General features: G+C 40.2%; 1 protein-coding gene across 8 annotated transcripts in view; it reads left to right on the top strand.

Annotated features, from left to right (window-relative positions):
• Positions 1-6,253: 6,253 nt before the first annotated feature.
• SMAD9 (SMAD family member 9) overlaps positions 6,254-23,536 on the top strand; it is an 84,256-nt gene continuing 66,973 nt past the window's right edge. The window contains exons 1-3 of one of the 8 annotated variants that reach the window (XR_002740780.2): positions 6,259-6,397; positions 7,866-7,951; positions 16,439-16,629. The gene's annotated coding sequence lies outside the window, so the exon portion shown is untranslated. Of the gene's footprint in view, positions 6,398-6,735; positions 6,917-7,865; positions 7,952-16,438; positions 16,630-23,536 lie in introns of those variants that run through there. The other 7 variants (XM_023250900.2, XM_023250904.2, XM_045052056.1 and 4 more) reach the window with 7 other exon arrangements.

Raw genomic sequence — 23,536 nt, 5'->3', positions numbered from 1 at the left:
ACACAACAGCAGCAGAATATATATTCTCTTCAAATGCCACCTATATCAAGATGGATCATATCTTAGACCATAACAAATGAATAAACTGAAATAACACAGAGTGCTTTCAAACAACAGATGAAACTAGAAGTCAACAGTAGAAACATGACAAGAAAATCTCCATCCGAACACTTGGAAACTAAACAGCACACTTCTAAATAACACAAGGACTGAAGAAGGAAGAAGTCTCAAGGGAAATTTTAAATATGTGTATATATATATATATATATATATATATATATATATATATATATATACATTGAACTGAATGAAAATGAAAATAGAACATAACAAAATTTTTGAAACACAGTCAAAGAAATGCTGAGAGGTAAATTTATAGTGCATACATTAGAAAAGAGGGAAAGTCTCAAACCAGCAATCAAAGCTTCCACCTCAACAACCTAACATAAGAGCAAAATAAACCCATAGTAAGCAGAAGGAAGGAAATAATAAAGATAAGATCGGAAAACAATGAAATTAAAAACAGCAAACCATAGAAAATAGCAATGAAACAGCAATGAAAACTCTACACACACAAATTTGGCAACTTAGATGAAATTGAATACTTCCTTGGAAAAACACATAGTACAATGCACCCATGAAACAGATCATTTGAATAGCTATAGCCCTACACTATTAAAGAAACTGAATATAAAATTTTAAAAAGAAATCTTCAGGCTTCGATAATTTCACTAGAAAATTCTACCAAACACTTAAAGAATTAACACCAATTCTATACACTGTTCCAGAAAAAGAGAGAGAGAAACACTTCCCAATTCATTTTATGAAATATTAGCTTGATATCAAAACCAAAGAAAGGGGTGCGTGGGTAGCTTAGTTGGTTAGGCGTCTGACTTCAGCTCAGGTCATGATCTCGCGGTCCATGAGTTTGAGCCCTGCATCGGGCTCTGTGCTAACAGCTCAGAGCCTGGAGCCTGCTTCAGATTCTGTGTCTCCTTCTCTCTTTTGCCTCTCCCCCACTCATGCTCTGTCTCTCTCTGTCTCTCAAAAATAAAGAAACATTAAAAAAATAGAAAGTACAAAAAAAGGAAAACTGCAGACCAATACCCTTTATGAATACAGACAAAAAAATCCTGAATAAGATATTAACAAATAACATTTCTCAGTATCTAAAAAAAAATTATACACATCATGATCAAGTGTGGCTTATACTGGGATGCTGGGGTGGCTCAATATTTGAAAATCAATCAATATCATACATCATGTTAACAGACTAAAAAAAAGAAATACTATATATGAATTATTTCAGAAAAATCATTGGAAAGTTCAATATCCATTCATGATAAAAATCTTCAGAAAAATAAGACTAGAGGGGAACCTCCCCAACTTGATAAAGTGAATCTACTACATCTACAGATACCATTATATATAATAGTTAAAAAAATGACATCCAGAGTTGGGGCGCCTGGGTGGCGCAGTCGGTTAAGCATCCGACTTCAGCCAGGTCACGATCTCGTGGTCCCTGAGTTCAAGCCCCGCGTCAGGCTCTGGGCTGAGCCTGGAGCCTGTTTCTGATTCTGTGTCTCCCTCTCTCTCTGGCCCTCCCCCGTTCATGCTCTGTCTCTCTCTGTCCCAAAAATAAGTAAACATTGAAAAAAAAAATTAAAAAAAAAAAAATGAATGCTTTTCTCTAAGGTCAGGAAGCTTTGCTCTAAGGTCAGGACCAAGGCAAGGATGCCCATTCTCACCACTCTTATAATTTTTTATTTTATTTTATTTATTTATTTTTAATATAATTTATTGTCAGATTCTCACCACTCTTACTGAATATAGGGCTGAAAGTTCTAGTCAATGCAATGAGGCAAGGAAAAGGAATAAAAGGAATATAAATGAAAAAGTAATAAATAAAACTGTCTATATTTGTAGATTACATGATTGTTTACATAAAAAATCCCAAGGAATCTTTAAAAAAAAAAGCATCCTAGAACTAATAAGTGAGTTCAGCAAGGTCACAGGATACAAGATAAACATATAATTATCAATTTATTTATACTAGCAGTGACCATATGGATACTGAAAGTAGAGACAACAAAAGAAAATAGGCAAATTGAACTATAACAAACTTAAAAATTTCTGTTCATCAAAAGAAATAATCAAAAGAGTGCAAAGGTGACCTACAGAAGGGGAGGAAATATTTGCAAATCACGTATCTGATAAAGGATTAGTATCTAGAATATATAAGGAACGGCAAAAACTCAACAAAAAACCCAAATAGCCCTGTTACAAAATGGGCAAGACTTGAATAAACAATTCTCCAAAGAAGATATACCAATGGCTAATAAACATATGAAAAGATACTCAACATGACTGATATTAGGAGCAAGACAAATCAAAACCACACAAGATATCACCTCAATAGCCACTATTAAAAGAAAAGAAAGTAATAAGTGTTGGCAAGGATACTGAGAAATTGGAAGCCCTTGTGTACTATTGGTGGGAATGCTAAATGGTACAACCATATGGAAAACAATATGGAGATTCCTCAAAAATTTTTAAGTAGAATTACCATATGATCCAGCTGTCTACTTCTGGGTATAAGCTCAAAAGAATTCAAAGAATTCAAAGCAGGATCTCAAAGAGGTAATTTCACACCCATCTTCACTGTGGCATTATTCACATTGACCAAGGGGTGGAAGCAATCCAAATGTCCATTGACAGATGCACTGGGTAAAGAAGATGTGGTATATACATACACTGGAATATTATGATTCCTTAAAAAAGAAGGAAATCCTGTCCTACAACATGGATGAACCTCAAGGACATTATGCTAAGTGAAATAAGCCAGTCACAGAAAGACACATACAGTATCATTCATATGAAGTATGTGAAATAGTCAAAATCATAGAAACAGAAGATGGAAAAGTGGTTGCCATGGACTGGGGGAGAGACTGAACAGGGGCATTAGTGTTTAATGGCTATGGATCATCAATTCTGCAAAACGAAAAAGTTCTAAAGATCTGTTGTACAACAATTTGAATATACTAAACGCTATTGAACTGTCCACTTAAAAATAGTTAAGATGATAAAAAAAGTTCGATCTAGTCCCTAAGTAACATGTGACTAAGCAACAATTTGAATGAATGGATTAACTTGATTAATCCTAATGTTAACCTCTGCCTGTTACCACATCTGCTCACTTTTCGATTCAACTTCAAGTTCCAGGAAGACAGTGAGGTGTAGTGGTTAAATGTCTGGGCTTTGGAGTCAGGCAGACAGACAGTCGGTTATGCCTCAGGTTCCTCAGCTGCAAAGTAGGATAATAATTCTCATCCTGAGATGTCATGAAGATGAAACAAGATGATGTGCATAAAGCCTAACCTGGTCCCGGCAGAGATTCGCACAACAGGAGAAAGCTGTCACTTCACCACCAAATCAAGATACTCTATGACTCCCTTGTTGCAATCCCAGAATGCTTATTTGGTGATATAATATCTTGTAACGTTATTTTTCTCGTTTATCCAACCAGTTTGACAGTTCTCTTAGGAACATTAAGGTTTTCATACATAAAAGCTCAAGTATTCTGCACATAGTAGGCATTCTGGGCTGCCTTTATGATGTGTACCTGCATCAGAGCGCCTGGCCAAGGGGGCTAAAATACAGCTACACTCTGCTGCAAAGTGAGCACCCACAGAGCTGCATTTACCCAGAACGTGGGTGTGGCGGCGGGGGTTCTTTGGCTATGAGTTAGTGGGCATTTCATACTCACTTCTCCGGGTGCTTCTGTGGACACCCCATGACACCTCCCTTGTGCCTTCACCCTCTAAGTGACACAAAAAGTTGTATGATCATCATTGATCTATGTGTCTTTTCTAGTGGAACCTAGTTTCCTCAGGACCAGTGCTCTGTGTCCACATGATTAGTCCAGGCACCTGTGCTCAGGAAAGTGTTTAATACTCATTATGGACTGAATGATAGCTCTGGAAGAAAAGTTCAAGAAGGAGTCAGAAAAAGCGCAGAGTGAGGACAGAATTACAGATGAAATGTATGAAACTAGAAGTGGGAGGGGTATGTAGGCAACAATTCCTAGTTGTGGCTCTGAGTAGAAACATTATAATGCTAGATCAAACATCAGGTATAGCAGATGCACAAAGTAGAATCTTAGTATCTATGGATTACTACAGCCTTTGTCCCCAGCATGTCCTATGCTGAGTACTTTACAAAAGAAAAGGAGGCTTCTCCTCCTGTCACTGTTCTATAGGCTGCAGGAACTCATCTTGCATCAAGTCCTTGCAATTCAGAAAAGGAGGAGATTGGTTTCACTGTGGTTTTCAGGTCTTGAACCAAAACTTTTTTGGAGGTTCCACCAAATCACAACCTGTGACTGAGTCTCCCCCTTCGTAAGATTCCCATTGCATAGTTTTTTTTTTTTTTTTTTTTGCTGGAAGTTCCAACAAGCCTAAAATTGCAGTTAATCAAGAAAGCAAGAGGAAAAAATTCAGCAAAGGATTTCCTATTACAAGGATAGTCAGCTTCTGAAAAATGGAGTGCCAACATTGAGCCTTCTTTCCTGGAGTGGGCATTTTCTCCTTGGAACTCATCAGATCTTAGTGTTCCTGTATAGAATGGATTAACTTTCTACACTAGGTTTCAGGAATAAATGGCAGGAATTATCTAAGTGACAGTCTAACTTTTAGGTGTCAAAATTTCCTGGTATGTAAACGATAATGTACAGAAAAAGGAGACGACACACACTCAAAGAACCTGTAAATCCAAGTCCTGCCAACAGCCAGGAGAGTTCCGTGAACTTAAAAAGACTCCATGCCAGAAGCATGAGCCAGCACTGCAGAGGTTATAATTTCTTTCTCTGCATCGTGTCCTCTGCATTGTCTAATGCACATACGGAAACTGAAGCAGTGCCAGAGTCATTTCTTTTCTCAATAACATTGAAAACAAAACAAAACAAAAACAACACGAGCCACAAGGTATTAATTCTGAGGACTTGGTTTACTCGCAGGCAAGTGCACATCAAGGGCTCTCTGTAGCTTTTAGCAGTCCAAATGTTTCCTAGTGTCTCACACCCACAATATTTCCAAATTGAACCCTCAGCCTGGAGCAGAGGTAGAGGTAAATGGGCCAGGCGTAGAAAGAGGACTTAAATTCGAGTTTCAGGTTCAAGTACAAATGCTGTTTTAAACAAGGTCATTGCTCAACCACATGATAATGCAAAAATGGCATCTGCCAGGGGAAGAAAATGCAGTGCTTTGAGAACTAGAAAAAGCCATTAAATTCAGAGCCTTGAGCTTCATTGGTATCAGGGCCTTCTGGAACACTGATTTTTCTATATAAAGGAGCAAAATGAATACTGCCTCTGCAGCTGAATGCCTTTTCCATGAAGAGGTACTGGCTGATGGGAAATCAAGGATCATGAGTATGTTGGTGGCATTTCCTAAATGTATTCCAGTGTGTATGTATTCTAGGAGTCCACAGTGACTCCAAGAAACAGACTACCCAGGGGATAGCCAGGCCTTAAGGCAAGAAGGCTGTACATTAACATTGCTCAGTGCCCATAAGGTTATCCCTTTATTAGATTAGATAATATTATATGTTATATGCTAGGCTGTTAAGCATACAAATACATATAAATAAACGACAAGCCACATAATTACCTGACTAGTTTTTACCACCACTCACCACTCACAGTGATTAGATTTTCTTCTGCCCATGCCAATGCAAACCAGTTGATCTGGTGCTGTCGACGGTGTAATGATTCCTTTAGTCTGAAAAGCTAGCAAGCAACGAAAGGCAAGTAACAGTAATCATCAGGGCCCAGAAACGTTGTCAGAAAGAGTGGCTGGTGGAGAGAGGGGGTCCAAACCGATTTGTTGGTCCTGTATCTCTTGTTCTGGTAACAACCCTCCTCGGCCTTAGGCGGACCCAAGAAATCTCAGGAGTGGCGGGTGAAACAGAGAGATGCGAGGTGACCCAGGCTGGCCAGGGCCTCCCCACCGCGGCCGGCCAGGGGGGTCCGGTAGCGCACAGAGGCGAGGCGAGCCTGGGGACCCACGGGAGGACCAGGGAGCAGCGCGGGGCCGCCGCGAGGCGCCCCCGCCGCAAGTTTCCGCGCACGTGGCCGCGGGGCGGGCCGCGCTCCCCCCGCCTCGCGGGCTCCCGGCGCGGCCAGGGCGCGCGGCGGCGGGCGGGGGCGGACCCGTGCGCAGGACTCCTGGCCGCTTTCCAGGTCGGCGCACTAATACGGGCGATGAGGCTTCGCGGCTCCAGTCTGACTGACGCCGGCTGGGGCCGCCGCCGCCGCCGCCGCCGCTGCAGCCGCTGTCTCGGTCCCCGCCGCCGCCGCCGCCGCCGGGCCCTGCAGCCGCTGGGCGCGCGCAGCCAGGCAGTGAGTGCGCGGCGCTTGGAGCAGGCGGCCGGGGACCCACGGCGGGGGGCGAGGGGGGGTCAGCCAGACCCGGGAGGGGGGGGGGGTTGAGTGACATCGTGGGGGACAGGTAAGAGATGCCCTCCCCGGCGCGCGCTGGGCGAGTGCGTGTGTGTGTGCGTGTGTGGCTAAGTTGTTCTTCCCCGAGGGAAGTCTTCGAGGCCCTTTGGTGGGTGGCTTGGTTCTTTGTACTCTCCATCCCTGTATTTCTTGGTGGAGCCTGTTTGGGGTGGGGTTGGGCGGAGGGGACAGCTCCAGGGAGTTGGCCTCGCGCCCTCCGCGTCGCCCCAGCCGCCGGCAGGCGACACCTGGGACCTGTGGGAGGATGCTCGTCCCACTGTGGGGGCGCTGGCTGTGCGGGGCTGTGGCCCAGGGCGTGGGTAGGGATGTGAGCTAGGTCTCCGGCCCCCCCTCGGCTGGGCACCGCGCGGGGGTCGAGCACTGAGGACTGGCGCTGTGGAGACCCAGACTTAGAGCTGGGTAACCGTTGGTTGTGACCGAAAGTTGGGGGGGGGGGCAGTGGAGAAATCGGGGTGGGGGTAGTAATTGCGACTCAGCTGGTCTCCCTGGCCTTCTGTCTCTTAGGCTTTTTACTCTGCTTACCTTTGAGGCACGCGAAGAGGGAAGGGAAAAAAAAAAAAAAAAGTTGGGAATGTTGTTCAAGTGTCTCCGGGCAAGCGCTTGGATTGTGTTGGGAGCTGGGATGTTTGTCTTTTCCTTCGCCTGCCATTCGGTGCCAGCTCTCCGCAGAGGGGAGGGGGGCGAGGTGGGGAACAGATACAGGAGACTAACTGACGCCAGCATTGTGATCGGAAGGAGGAGCGCGGGGAAAACATTTTTATGGATGGCTAATCGCTGACAAGCCTTCCCGTTACTATTCCTTCCTCCTCCCACCCTTGACAGTGGAAATTTCAAATGATAATTTAGAAATACTCCGTTGACTTGTTTCTGGGTTGGAAGCGGTACTCTGAGAAATCGCCTGCAAATGATGTAAATCTAGTTTTGGAATAAAATTGCATGTAAATTATTTACCCAGTAATTAACAGTCGGATGCACACCCACAGGACACTGTGGATTGCTTTTAATGGATCCAATTTACAAGTGCCATTTCAGTGGTTTGCCAGATTTCTTGGATGCTCTTTTGGAAGTGTGGTTTAGCAGGAATAATAGAGGATAACTAAAGTCGTAAGGCATTTAATAATTCTATCTCCTTGGCCATCACTGAGCAGAGCTTTGTGGCATCCTTCAGAGTAAGAGAAATGTTCATACTACCAACATATCTTCTGGCTTAAGAGTCCTGTCGGTGTGAGGGAATGCCATGGGATGTTTATATTTTAAAAATAGTGATCTATATTTAAAAAGGAAGTAAAAGTGAAACCCAGACACATTCTCCTAACTCCATATTCAATACGTCTTTCTATACTTGTAGGAAGCCACGAACAAGATTTTGGACTGCTTTCAAGTTCGTGGTTATCCAAGAAGGACACTGCAGATAAGAAAATGATGTAATAGTTTGTAAGTAAGGAGTGTTTTAAATATGACAAAAGTTTAAAATAATATATCAGAAAAATAACTTTTAGCTATAATAATTGCCTTCATTGATGGCAAGACAACGGTCTTTAGCAGACAGCCTTCAGCCTTTTAATCTATTCTGACCCAACCAACTCCCACTTTTATGCTTGACTGGCTATCTTTGTCAGAGTTGTTTTATGCTTCAGCTCTGTGGTTTTAAGCTAGGTTTAAGAGAATGCCAACATATTCTTGATCTGAGCAAACTCATTTTTCTCAGTACAGTGTTTCCTAAAGATCAAAGGTATAAACAAATTTTAGGTGAAACCCCTACGTGCTTTATAATCCTGGCATCTCTGTCATGAGCATCTTAAAGTCAGCATGAGCTATTTGACTTTTCTCCTTGTAAAATATTTTTCTTTTACTTCTGTGTCTTCAGTTAATGGCTAATCAGGGAATGTTCACAGATGTCAGTTACTGCATCCCTGATTGCCCAAGACATGGAATGAGAAAGAAGAGTTTTGTTGACTTTTTTTCTTTTTTAAATGAAACCTTGCCAAGGATATCTATAAGTAATAAACAACTGGCAAATTTGTTTATGTTTTCTGTCCTTGTGGTCAGTCAGAGGAGAAAAAAAATCTGTCAAGAAATAGTTTCATAAAGATTAAGTATTCAGTTTCAGTGTTACAAATAGTTTAATTGTGATTAATGAGAGTGCAATTTCCTTTGTCAAATTGGAGGGCTGATGTTTCATGAGTGGTCACTGTAGCACTTAGGCAGCTAACTAGTTTATATCTTATGTTCTCTTTGCAATAAATAAAATAACAATTTCATCGTATTCTGTTCTATTATTTTGGAAATAATACCCACAGAGTGTACTCTGATTTAAGGTAAGGTAAAGGTTATGGAAAATGAAGACTTTTTTTAATTTGCAAAACATACTAATTAAATTTTAAGCCTCCAACAAGGCTTAGTGTAGATTTTGTTTACTGCTTCTAACATTCGGAGAGGAATTCAGAAACAAGGAAGTGACCAGAGTAAAAGAAAAAATATAGCAGTACAGTTGAAAGCATGAATCTCTTCAAATAGTTGTAATTCTAGGCTGTTGGATTTATATTTCCTTGGTTACTGTTGCTAGTGAGTTGAAAAGTTATTCTAAAGCAAAAAAAAAAAAAAAGCAAACAGTAAATTCATAAGTAGTTGCAACAGTTTGAGCATGCTTTATAGATTTTTTTTTTTTTCTGTTAACCTAGTGAATGTCCAGGTCATGAGTTGTCACATAACAAAAAAATAAACAATTATCCCTTGGCAATAAACTAACCTTTTAAAATAAATATTCCTATAAATAGTGTCTCTTAAGAAACGTGTGCTAAATAAAGTTGTTAAGATTTCAGAGGAGCTGTTAGCATTAGAAGCCATCATACCCTTGAAAGCTGGGTATTAATCTTGCCAGTGCACTGCATGCTGAGACTTCCACCCCAAACCATCCTGAAGACCGTGTATGTCTCTCCTTTGGTGGCAGCCTCAAGCTGACCCCAGACCGCTTTTTCAGGTTTATCTTCCTACTCCTTCCAGATTTTATGCTGTCATTGAAGTAATGGATTATAATTTCCCATGCATGTCGTGGCTTTCCTCTTTCCTGCATCTTTCTTTACTCATGAGAAGGCCTAGAATGCCATCCCCTGCTTCCCAGCCTGTCATCTGATCCTCAGAGCTACCTACATCTTCTCATGTCTTGTGGCCCTGTACAGGTGCTGCCTCCACAGAACTTCCTAATGACCCTGGTCTCAGGTGTGTCCTCCTTTGAGCTCCTATGGCTCTTTGCATTTTCCACCGTTGCCACAGCGTGTCTTGTATTAAGTTACTCCTGTGCTAATTTATTTCTTTTCTTCAGTCAGTGCTTTCAAGTTCTGTGAAGGAAGGGACCATGTTTTCATCTATCTTTGTCATTCCCTTAATACGGACCACAGTGCCCAGCATAGCGGTCAGTCAATAAATATTAATTAAATGACACATCTTTCGCTGAACCCATGTTTTTTTCTGAAATAAAAATCTGTAAAGGAGTTTTCCCCCATATAATCGATCTTAGCGTTGGTTCCATCTTTCAAGAAGCCAGTGTTGAACTTGAGCTGAGGACTTTGTTAAGAGGCTGTGGAGAATTAGCCCTGAAACCCCTGCAGTCCTATTGAGCTTCTTCTGAATATTGTGGCTGAGCATTACAGTCAGGAAACTTATATGATACTCCTATTGCATTAGCAATTTTCCATATCAGATTCACTAAATACACAATGGAAACCATTTAGCAAAAAAAAACCCAGATTTTAATGTGATATGGCTACTGCAGTGAAACTCTAATGTGATTCCACAGAAAATTGCTAACACGATAGGCTGACCCCTCTCCCCACCCCCACCATAGCCACAGAAAAATTGATACTGTTTTTAGTGTATATGTTTCAAACTATGCCCAAAAAAGAAAAAAAAAGACTGCTGCTGAGATGAGCTTCTGTTTTAGTCTGGTTGGATCTATAAAGGGTCTTGTTATCAGCCTTGTCAGAGAGCTGAATCTCCCTTTTGTGCCTTGCTCCTTGTGTTACCAAACCATGCTAAATCATTTTGCAAAATGTGTCATATTCTGTTAAGTACCTCAGAATTAATAGAGATAATATAATGTAAAAATATAATTTGTGTATAAATATCATGCTTCTATAATACATTGGATTTTACAGTTTTAATTGGGAAGTCTAATCAAGTCAAAACCAATTTTCTAAGAATCAAAGAGATTCTGACAAAACTTGAAATTCAAAACTTAAAATGAAATGCAAAAACATTAAGAAGCAAATTATAAATATGTGTATGCAGCTCTGTATCATTTTAGAAGTCATAAACACTGAAAAGATTTTGGTTTTTCCCCTTCATTCTCTAACCCACGTTTAATTCAAAGACAGAAATTTAACCCATGAAAGGAGTCCTACAAAGTTCTGATTTTTTCCTATAAAGGCAATTTTGATTTTCTTTCTTGGGGGGGAATACTAAATATCAATTTTTTTTTCTCTCTTTTTGTGTTGTGATTACCTCTCTTTTTGTGTTGTGATTCATATACAAACATGAATTTCCCCTTGGGGAAATTTAATATTTGATCACTTCCTTTTCCCCTTTTGCAAATTTAATTTTGAAGGACCGTAAGTGGAAAACATGTATTCCTCAGTCATGAAATTGTTTAGTGCAAAAGTAGTGAAAAGCAGTCTTTGCTTTATAAAACATTGCAATTACCAGGGATGACCATTCATTCCAGAATTGCAGTTGCCAGTTTTTACCGCTGGGCTAATAATCTGTAAAGTGCACAAGTGCTCTGGGGGCCACCCTGACATGTTGACACTGGAGATTGGTTCTGAAACCACCTAGGGAAGAGGCTTTGGGAGTAGTAGAAGTGTGAGCACTCTGTAAGTGGCAACAGCTTAGGCTGAGAGCCGATGCTGAGAGCGCTTCCCAGCTGGAGCAGGCCCAGAGCCTTCACCAAACCCTGCTTTATCCCAAGGAATATATTCTTCCACGTAGCCTAGTGTTTTTCACTTTTGATCTGTTGAATTGCTTGAAAGCTGATCAAATGTCGATTTGCTTTGGTTAGTGTGTTTGTGACTGTATGTTTCGATTTGAATTTACGAAGTGCAAAAATTGTGCCGTGAGTAGTGTGGGTGGGAGATAGACCCGGAACTGTAGATTGGGACAGTTTATCGGAAGCCTTTAGGAGTTTGTCCTGAGTACTTGTGGGCTGTGGGAGGTTTAGAGCAGACTTTTTTTTTTTTTTTTTTTTTTTTTTTTTTTTTTTTTATGGAGAGTTTGATGCATGGTGAAGTTCAACCGATGAGCTGGGAGTTGGTTTCTGAATTCTTGTATCTAAATTTAACTGACTTAGGAGCCACACATTTCAGAAAATAACTCCGAAAAGGATTTACAGATTCCATCAGAGTTTTCCATCTTGTGGTAGAATATTTGACTTCTACTATTCATGCTTCATTAGGAATCCATTAATCCATCTTGTTTTATTCTTTGCTAGGAATCACACATGAGAGAACTGGAGTTTGACTGGAGTAGGAAGGAGGAAGAGTTAACTGAAAAGTTTGTGCATGGGCTCAGTGGTGAGGATTCGAGGCACCTTAAGCTTGGACAGGCTTATGCATGTCAAAGGCAGACATTGCTTATTTGGACTGGTGTTAGTTTAGAAGGTCTCCGTGGGCTGGCCGAGGAACATATCAGCACTCAGAACATTGTTTCTCTGGGCAAATGCATTCCAGTTTCCAAATGACTACCCCCAAACTGGCACAACTTGTTCATAAAGTGGTACTGCCGGTGATTAACGGTTATGATTAATGATATGAGTGATTATGGTTATGCTTATGATTAATGGTTATGATTGATGATGTGAGTGACTGTGAGAAGCCAGTGAATGTGGAAGGTGAGAAAATGTGTTAAAGCTAAAAAGATTTTAGTTCTCGTGTGTTTTTCTTTCACTTCTTGGTGCATTTATATCATTCTTTCCCTGTTTACTAAGGGCAGTAGAATTTCACTTTTAGGAGCAAAAATTAGATCAGACGTTTGTCAAAGACAAACCTGTGTGTCCCCCATGCTTCCCTTAGGGCTTATTGGTTAATTGTGTTTACATAAAACAGTCATTAGGTGTTGGCTGTGTTTGCAAACAATTGCAAGCTGGTGCCCAGGTATTATTTCAAGGGAGTGGCACTTCCTTTCTGTGGTCATTCATCTAAATTGATTGCAAACACACATTTTAATTTTGTAAAAAAAAAAATTGTATGGATTATGTTTGGTGTTTTGTGATTTTTGTGGGGCTCCTGGGTGGCTCCGTCAGTTAAGCGTCTGACTTCGGCTCAGGTCATGATCTCATGGTTTGTGGGTTCGAGCCCCGTGTTGGGCTCTGTGCTGACAGCTCGGAACCTGCTTTGGATTCTGTGTCTCTCCTTCCCCCACTCACACCTCTCTCTCAAAAATGAATAAACATTAAAAAAAAATTTTTTTTAGTAAAATATGATTTTGTGGATATATTAATTGGTCTAGAAAGTGGGACTTATAAATTTGGGGGCTTATAAAGGTTATTCATTCAGTCGTTGTTTGTTCTGTGCCTATTGTACTTACACTGCTTGTGAGGCCCCAAGCCCTAAGGACCATATAACAAAATAAAGTAACAGAAGCAAATAAAATCTTGATTTCCAGGATATCATAGCCTAATTAGAAAGAGAGTGGTGAGGAAGGCAAATATCAGAATATTTATCAAATGGTAAATTTCTTTTTTTTTTTTTTTTAATGTTTATTTATTTTTGAGACAGAGAGAGACAGAGCATGAACGGGGGAGGGTCAGAGAGAGAGGGAGAGACAGAATCTGAAGCAGGCTCCAGACTCTGTGATGTCAGCACAGAGCCCGACGCAGGGCTCGAACTCACAGACCGTGAGATCATGCCCTGAGCCAAAGTCGGAGGCTCAACCGACTGAGCCACCCAGGCACCCTGGTAAATTTCTTTATGCAAAAAAGAAGTAATCTATTTGGATTTCTCTATATTTTTTCCTGGTTAGAATTCCATTTTTACTTTGTGAATTTTGCTTCACCCTTGAGAAGGATAATTAGAATGATCCCATTTAGTTTAGGATTCTAAATAAAAGTGAAATACAAGGTATAATGGGAATAGAGATTCTTGCTGTAAGTCCTTGCAAGAAGTTAAGGAAGCTGACGATGTCCCTAGGCCTGGAATTGTACTACTGTGTCTATCAAGAGAAGAGACCTTGCTTCTCTGGTTTTTTCTTCCTTAGGAAGAAACCACCCATGACCCTTTTAATAGCAGTAATAATAATCTTCTATAGCCTGCCTGGTAATAATGTGTTTAGATTCCTGTCTCCCCCCATAGACTATAATATCACAAAGCAAAGAGACCGTGTTTTATCTTAAAATACCAGTACCTAGAATAGGTGTCTGGCTCATCCTTGATACTTGATACATTTAGTTTCTTCCTTCAACCACGGTCCTTTCTCTTCCCTAAGATATGTTGGTGTTTTGTAGAATAAGGTGGAAGGAAAGATAAGGCATTTGGATTTTAATCTGTAGACAAAAGAAAACTATTACATTTTAACCTGTGGTCAAAAGAGAAATACTGAAGGGTTTGAGCAGGAGAATCACATCATCAAAGGGGCATTTGAAAAGAGATTGAAGACAAATTGATATGGTACTTCTAAGTGGCCACATTCATACTAAGCAAAGCTGCCGAGATGGTATTTGACACACCATCTCCACTGTTTCATGCATGTCATTGGCAATTAAAAATCTGAGTTTCTCCAAACAGCAATCTATAACACGGTTATTAGTGATTCTTCTCCATCAGTTTCTAATCTCCACAGCTCAAGCAGCCCTTGGCCCGGAAACTCAACCTCCCACAACATACACACATCAACGAAACTTTAAAAATTACCCATACACCATTTTAAAAAAACACTTAAAGTATTATTTATAGCCATTTAACACTTTGCAGGTATTCACGTACAGGTCAGTGTTCTTATAACAGCACTTTAAGTAGAAAGACTATTAAGTGCACAGGAAGGAGGGAAGGCATTATATATGCTTTTGCTTGTCAAAGGAATTTGTTATATTACATCAGCAAAGCAATGGCTCAGAATCAGAAGTTAGACTAATTATATAGGGCTTCATAATGTAGTAGTTGATGTTATCGATGAGACTGGATTTTACCTTCATTCGTGCAACGTTTATTGTGTACCAGACCTAGTGTTAGGCAGTTCAGAGCACTCTGTAGCATGGCCTGTGGCCTTCAGAAAGAGCTGAGCTTCTCTGGGGAAAACAAATAACCACGGTAAGGAAGCAAGTGTCCTCTGTGCTTTTATGAAGGTGTATGCCAGGTGCTGTGGAAGCCCAGAAGAGCTGTGGAGAGCTCATTAATGCTGCTGCCTGGGGCCATGGGGGAGGTTTCCAGGATGTAGCTGCTCACAGGCCTCAGGGCGGAGGAGAAGCAGTGCAGGGCAAAAGGAGTGAGGATTGATGAGTCTGGGAATGCCATTTGAGGAGAAAGATTGTGAAGAGCCTGGTTGGAAAGTGATGCTCAAATCATCAAATCTTACCCACCATACTGCTTCCCACCCTCCCCCCTCCCCCCTCCCCCCTCCCCCGTTTAAAATACATAAATACACACTCATAATAGAAATTTGGAGATGGGACGCCTGGCTGGTTCAGTGGGTAGCACATTTGACTCTTGATCTCGGGACTGTGAGTTCAGTCTCCAACGTTGGGTATAGAGATGACTTGAGAAAAATAGGATGGCTCAGTGAGTGAAGCGTCCAACTTTCGATTTTGGTTTAGCTTATGATCTCAAGGTTTGTGAGATGGAACCCTGGGTGGGGCTCTGTGTTGATAACTCAGAGCCTGCTTGGGATTCTCTCTCCCTCTCTCTCTGCCATTCCCCACTTGCACAGGCGTGTTTGCACAAGCACTCTCTCTCAAATAAACATTAAAATATTTTTAAAAAGGAAGAAATTTGGAGACCAACTGTTTAAAGCAGAAATAAAAGACTTTTAACTCTAACCCCTGGAAATAGTTACTGTCCTAGTCTGTTTTAGTCTCAGTGCAAGACTTGTCACTAAAAAGTGTGCAGGGATCTGCTCTGGACTTGGAAGGACAGGCCACTAGGGGTCCAACAGGGAGGGTGCTCTTGGGGGGGGGGTGGTGTGCAGATGAGGGGAGGCCCAGTAGGACACAGCTGCCTGGGTAGAGTAGACTCATTGAGGACATCTGGGATGGGGCATAGCTGAGAAATATGTGGAGGATCCATCCATGGGATTTGATGACCTAGGGAAAGTGGGATTGAGGAACAGGATGAATAACATTTCCATGGGGTTGTTCTGAGTCTGTTTCTAGCTTAAGCAAGTGGTTGGGGAGTGGTGCTCCCATTAAATATGGAGGAAAAACTGTTTTAAGAAAGCTAATAGGTTCCATTTCTTTCTCTTTTAAACAAAATAATAAACATTTTTTGAAAAGTTTTAGGTTCACAGGAAAAATTGAGCGAAAGGTACAGAGAGTTCCCATATACCTCCTACTGCCCCACCCCCCCACCCCCCACCCCCCGCCCACATGCACAGTCTCCTGTACTATGGATGTCCTCCACCAGAGTGGTGCATTTGTTACAGTTGATGATCCTACACTGGTACATCATTATCACCCAAAGTCCATGGGGTGTTGTACATTCTATACATTCTATGGGTTTGTGCAAATGTATAATGTGCAAATAGCCATTGCGATATCATACAGAAGAGTTTTACTGCCCTAAAAGTCATCTCTGCTCCACCTGTTCATCCATCCGTCTCCCCAACTCCTGGCCTAGATTCCATTACTACATTGGAACATACTGCATTTAAGGATCTTGGAGTATGGAAGTCAGTGGTGGTCAAATTTTAATGAAAAAAAAAAATTTTTTTTTAAACCAACAGGGCCCTTAGATCAAAGAAGCCTCATTAAGTAAAGCTGAATGAAAACGGGCTGCTTTGGTGGAAGGTGGCAATCTGCAGAGGGACGAAGCCTAGTGCTTTGCCATTCTCCTGGTGTCCAAGTCCACCCTGCCACTCTCTTGCTGCTGTGTTGGAGACTCTCTGTGGTCTCCAGAATTTTGAAGAACTGCATGGTAAGCAATTCTGGAGCTGGAAAGAAGGGCCGGTAGTTCCCAGATGCAGCGACCTCAAACTCTTGTGCTTTTCAGAACTGGTGTCTGCTTTTCAGGAGCTTTTTCGTTGTTTTGTTTTGTTTGGCTGGTTTTGGTCCCTTTCCTTGGGGCCAGGACACCAGCTTTGATTTCACTTTGCTGTCACGCACCTGCTGGTGGCATTCCTCATCTGTCTCCCAGTTTGCTGTTCTGATTTGCTGTAAACTTCGAAATCCTGTAAACCCGCTTGTTTAACCTAAGTCGCAAATAGTCGCAAATAGGTCCTATGTGATCTTTTCTGTACAGACTTGATAACATCCATTTTGGCAGGTACAGCTCTTTTTTGCTTGTTGGTAGTTCTCAGGTTTTGTACAGTTGGAACTGCTGGATAGTCAAATTTTATACAGTGACCATCTCATTTCTCTTGGGGTCCATTTATCTTCTTGCCTTTTCCCTCTTTCTGACTGGTCCTGGAGTTATGTAGGAAGTATGTATTGCGGCCTCAGGAATATCTGTCCATCAGCTCTGTTGGGTGAATTGTAGCATTTCATGCTGATTAGGAAGAAAATGATGTCATAATTTGATTCCTAATGAGACGCTAATATGTTGAGATGGTTGAGATACTGTTTTTTTTTTTCTTTTTATGTGAACATTTGTCCTCTTTTTTCCTTCTTTGTCTCTGATGATTTTCTGATGTTGTTTTCCTTTTTTTTTCTTGTCTTTTCTTCTTTTTTTGGCACCTTTTACTTCTACAGTGAGGCATGTAGGAGGAATAAGTAGAAGTATAACCACTTGTTAGTAATAAAAAATAGTATCTTTGCATTAAGTTTACAGTGTTCAAACTGCTTTTGCACACATCCTCTCAGTATGAAAAGCAGTGATTTTTCTTTCAGTTTTGCAGAGGAGGAAATAGGATCAAAGTGGTTGATTACTTAAAGGTCACATTAGTGAGGAAGCTAGCATTCAGTTTCAAGTCTTCTTCCTCCACGTCCTTCCTCCAAATATTCATTATATCGTGTTGCATCTTTTCCTGGAGGCACTAGTTACATTGTGGGCCCTTCCAAACTTAAATAATAAAATACCACACTTGTGGGGTGGTCTATAGCATCTCTCCAAGAAAATGCTGACAATATAAAAAAGAGAGCGTGGTGGGGTGCCTGGGTGGCTCAGTCGGTTAAGCGTCTGACTTTGGCTCAGGTCATGATCTCTCACGTTTTGTGAGTTTGAACACCATGTCAGGCTCTGTGCTGACAGCTCGGAGTCTGGAACCCACTTTGGATTCTGTGTCTCCCTCTCTCTCTGCCCCTCCCCTGATCATGCTCTGTCTCTCTCTCTCTCTCCTTCAAAAATAAATAAACATTCAAAAAAAAAAAAAAAAGAATAGAGTGTGGAATGCTAGAAACTTACGCTGTAATCTTCCCAAATCTTGACATTCTCTGACGACAGTCTTAAGAGTTGCTTACCGTTAAAATGTTCAATCATGCTCTTACTATTCAGAATAGCACGTGGAAAGAAAATGTGTAACATTTTAAGTCTACCTTAAAAGTGGCCCAAATGCTTAGGTGTATTTGTTAGATCCCCTCTTTGCTGCTTTATTGCCTGTTCTTCTTCCCTTTCACTATAAAATATCAAATAGGCAATAGAATTATAATTCTGTCTCCAAAGGTGGTAGGGAGAAACAGTAAAAAATGTATCCTTTTTATTAAAAAAACAAACAAACAAAAAACAATTCCATGGGCGCCTGGGTAGCTCAGTCAGTCGGGCTTCTGATTTTGGCTCAGGTCATGATCTCACGGTTCATGAGTTCCAGCCCCATGTTGGACTCTGTGCAGATGGTGCAGAGCCTGCTTGGGATTCTCTTTTCCTCCTTCTCTCTCTGCCCCTCCCCTGCTCACTCTCTCTCTCTCTCTCTCTCTTTCCCTCTCAAAATAAATAAACTTAAGAGAAAGAAAAAAATAAAAAATAATTCTAAATCTCCACTGAAACTTAAGAAATGATAGCCAATCAACATTGACATTCTAGCTGAAAAATCAAACTAGATGAGTGTTCAAGAGGACCATATCCCAGGGATTTAAGTGAACGTAAATCAAGCCTATCCCAGTGACCTATTAAGTATAAATCCCAATGACACCAGTTTACTTCAGCACCTCCTGTCATGAGCACAGGGCTGCCTATTATAGCCCTGTCTTGGTGTAGGCAAAACATATCACTTTTAATCAGGACCTTTTGTGAAATTCAGTACTAATGTAAAAAGTAATGAAGCTGATTTTGGAGTTCTGTTTTAAAATGAGATTGTGTGTATACTTTATGCACGTGGGGGTTTTGATATATTTGTGGGATTTTATTGGATGAGACTCAGGCAGTCATTATGTAGTTTGGGCCACAGTTTACCCAAATCCACAACTGTTGACAAAGATTAACTTCAAATATTCTGGTACTTAGTTGTGTATTATAGGGTAAATTTATTAATCCAGTAACATTTTCAGGTAGTAGGCTCTATTACATTCCTATTAAGGAGGGGTCATAAAATCAGTTTTATGAAAGAGTGAATTTCAAATTCTGTGGACCTTCTAATGGATTTGAACACACAGAGATTCTGGAGTATTAGTAGATTTTAATACAACTTCAAATATCAGATGTGGGGGTGCCTGAGTGGCTCAGTTGAGTGTCTAACTCTTGATCTTGGCTCAGGTCATGATCTCATGGCTCGTGTTGGGCTTGTGCTGAAGGCATGAAGCCTGCTTGGGATTCTTTCTCTCTGTCTCTCTCTCTCAAAAATAAATAAACATATATAAACATATAGAATAAATATCAGATGTGTTCGTGCATGAAAAGACTTCTATTTCTGCTTTCTTTCAGAATGCTCACAGTTGTTGAATCTATGGATGTTTTTTGAATGTAATTATTTGCTTTGACTAAAGGAATTTTATAGTTTGTATTGAAAAATAGCTGATTCCAAGAAAATAAAGCTCAAAAATATTGATCGATAATATGTAAAATTGCCATTGGTTGGTTCTGGGATAGACAATAGATCTCATTAAAAAAAATAATCTTTCTGGACATTGTTCTGTATTTTCACCTTTTCTTAGCATAGAAACAAATGATATTTTTAAAACAGTACTTTCTTTCTCCCCTATGCTACAACCATCAGAGAAAATTGATATGTTTACATGAATCAGCATTAAGTGGAAGAAAGGATCTGAAAGGCAGGCAAAATGCCGGGGATGGCACAAAACTATGCCTGTCCTTCACTGAGTATGGGCTTTTGAAAGGAGATTATCCTATATAATTGGGCCTGGGGTTTGTGTGTGATGTCCTAGCATTTTATATTATCAGGGATTCTAATTTCTTTCAAGACATGCATGTACCAATGGCACATTATTTTCCATCTCAAATTTAGATAAAAACCTAAAATTCTGTTAGTGGGAGACATTATTTGTAAAATCCCTTGAAGACAGTGATGAAGCAAATTATTATAACATTTGGAGTGAGACTTTTTCCACTGTATTTTATTGTGATAAAACACACAAAATTTACCACTTTCACCATTTTTAAGTGTACAATTCAGTTGTATTAAATTCATCACATTGTGGTGCAACTATCACTACCACCCTTCTCCAGAACTTTTTCACCCTCCCCAATTGTGACTGTGTCCCCATTCAACAGAACTTCCCATGCCCCTTTCTTCTAGCACCTGGTAGCCTCTGTTCTATTTCCTGTCTTTATGAATTTGCCTATGCTAGTTACCTCATATAAGTGGAATCAAAATTTGCTTTTATTTTTTAAGTTTAAATAAACTTGTTTTGAGAGAGAAAGAGCACACTTGTGCGCACAAGTGGGGGAGGAGCAGAGACAGAGGGAGATGGGGAACCTCTAGCAGGCTCTGTCCTGCCAGCACAGAGCCTGACTCGGGGCTGGAACCCGTGAACCTCGAGATCATGACCCAAGCCAAAATCAGGAGTCAGATGCTTAACCGACTGAGCCACCCAGGCGCCCCAAAATTTGCTTTTTTGTGTCTAGCTCATTTCATTAGTGTAACATCTTCAAGTTTTATCCATGTTGTAGCATGTATGAGAATTTCTTTCCTTTTTAAGGCTGACTAATATTCCATTGTGCATATCTACCACATTTTGTTTACCCAGTCATCTGTTGATGGACACTTAGGTTGTTTTTCTCCTTTTGGCTGGTGTGAATACTTCTGTGAATATTGGTGTACAAGTACCTGAGTACCTGTTTTCAGTTCTTTTGTGTGTACATCTAGGGATGCAATTACTGGGTCATTTAGTAATTCTGCATTTAATTTTTGAAGAGCTTCCAAGCTGTTTGCCACAGTGGCTGAACCACTTTATAGTCTCACCAACAATGCACAAAGATTCTCCTTTTTCCACACCCTTGCCAACACTTGTAATAGCTATCCTAATGAGGGTGAAGTGGTATCTCATTGTGGTTTTGATTTGCATTTCCCTAATGACTATTGATGTTATGATGTTATCATACAATCATATGCTTGTTGACCATTTATATATCTTCTTTGGAGAAATGTCTTATTCAAGTGCTTTGTCCCCTTTTGAATAGTATTGGTTTTTCTTTTGGTTGTTGAGTTATAGGAGTTCTTTATCTATTTGGGATATGAATCATTTATCGGATATGTATATATATGTATATATATGTATTTATATATATGTATATATATGTATTTATATATGTGTATATATGTATTTATATATTATATATATTTATACTTACATTTATAATTATAATTTATAATTATATATTTTTATATTTTATATATTTTATTATATATATTATTTATTTATAAAAATTTATTTATTGTATATATTTTTATATATGTATATATATGTATTTATATATATGCATTATATATATTTATATATATATATTTTTTCCACCTACTTCTGTATGTGATTTTTCACATACTTCTGTATGTGATTTTTCACATTTAAGAGTTACTTCTGTGGAATTTCATAACATTTGGTCATCTAAATAAAGGGAATCACGTATGTTTTTCAAAAGTCTTTTGTTTTTAAAACTAGTCTTAGATCACATTAATTTTGAACAAATCGTGGTTAGATTAGAGGATATCATGGTTAGATCAGAGGATATCTAGCCGGCATATATCAGTGTGTGATATAACTGTCAGTGAAACAGCATTTCAACTGCAAACAAAGTTAGAAGGGACATTTGGCTTTTTGTAGGTTTAGAAATTTGGATCACTGAAGAAAATTAGCTGCCATCACTTCAGAGTCTGTTTTCTCAGTGTCCTCCTAATTTAAAAGCTTTCATTTGGGTTAAGAGAGTTGTAAAGCACCTAAATTAGAGATAGGAATTTTTAAGACTTGGTTCCAGTTCTGCTTTTGACATATTGATATATTGATAGTGTTGAAAATCCAGCAGCAACTAAACCAAAAAACAAAGACATTTAAAAAAGTGTAAGACCCAGCGCCTGGATGGTTCAGTTAGGCCAGCATCCAACTTCTGCTCAGGTCATAATCTCACGGTTTAGAAGTTCAAGCCCCGCCCCAGGCTTTGTGCTGACAGCTCTGAGCCTGGAGGCTGCTTCGGATTCTGTCTCCCTCACTCTCTCTGTCCCTCCATGCTCAAGCTCTGTCTCTCTCAAAAATAAACATTAAAAAATAAAACAAAAAGTATAAGGCCTTTGGAGCAGAAAAACAATGAGAAATATTTTTAGTCTCGCTTATATGTGGAATCTAAAAAAAAAAAAAAAACCAGTGGGGCACCTGGGTGGCTCAGTCCGTTAAGCATCCAACTCTTGATTTTGGCTCAGGTATTCATCTCAGGGTTACTGAGATTGAGCCCACTTCAGGCTCTCTGCTGACAGCATGGAGTCTGCTTGGGATTCTCTTTCTCCCTCTCTGTCTGCCCCTTTCCCACTTGTGCCCAAGATCTCTCTCAAAATAAATTAAAAAATTAAAAACAAACAAACAGAAACAAAACCAAGTTCATAGGTACACAGAATAGGTAGGTGGTTGCCAGAGGTTTAGGATGGGGTGTGGGCAAAATAGGTGAAGAGTGTCAAAAGGTGTACAAACGTCGAGTTACAAAATAAACAAGTCATGGGATGTAACATACAGCATGGTGATATAGTTAATGATACCATATAGTATATTTGAATGTTGCTAAGAGAGTAGATCTTAAAAGTTTACATCATAAGATAAAAATGGTGACAGATGTTAACTAGACTTGCTGTGGTGATCATTTTGTAGTGTATACAAATATTGAATTGTGCTGTACATCTGAAACTAATATAATGTTTTATGTCAATTATATCTCAAACAAGGAGATTTTTAGGAAGAGTAGATTAGAAAGAAAGAATAGGATTAGAAGGGAATGACCAGGAGTCAATTTCAAGAAATGAAAGTCTAGGGGCGCCTGGGTGGCTCAGTCGGTTGAGCGTCCGACTTCAGCTCAGGTCATGATCTCGCGGTCTGTGAGTTCGAGCCCCGCATGAGGCTCTGTGCTGACAGCTCAGAGCCTGTAGCCTGCTTCGGATTCTGTGTCTCCCTCTCTCTCTGCCCCTCCCCTGCTCATGCTCTGTCTCTCTCTGTCTCAGAAATAAATAAAACATTAAAAAAAATTTTTTTTTAAATGGAAGTCTAGGCAGAGTTTCTCACCTACTGGCACTTGGGGCCAGATAATTCTTTTTTTTTTTTTTTTAGGTCTTTATGTATTTGTTTTGAGAGAGAGAGAGAGTGAGCACATGAGCAGAGTAGGGACAGAGAGAGAGGGAAAGAGAGAATCCCAAGCAGGCTCCGTGCTATTAGCACAGAGCCCTACCTACATGGGCCTTGAACCCACAAACTGTGAAATCATGACCTGAGCTGAAACCCAGAGTCACACACTTATAACC

This window comes from Felis catus, chromosome A1 (assembly GCF_018350175.1).
Source record: "Felis catus isolate Fca126 chromosome A1, F.catus_Fca126_mat1.0, whole genome shotgun sequence".
Lineage (NCBI taxonomy): Eukaryota > Metazoa > Chordata > Mammalia > Carnivora > Felidae > Felis > Felis catus.
Note: the sequence above shows the minus strand (reverse complement) of the source record. Positions and strands in the feature narration are given on the sequence as shown.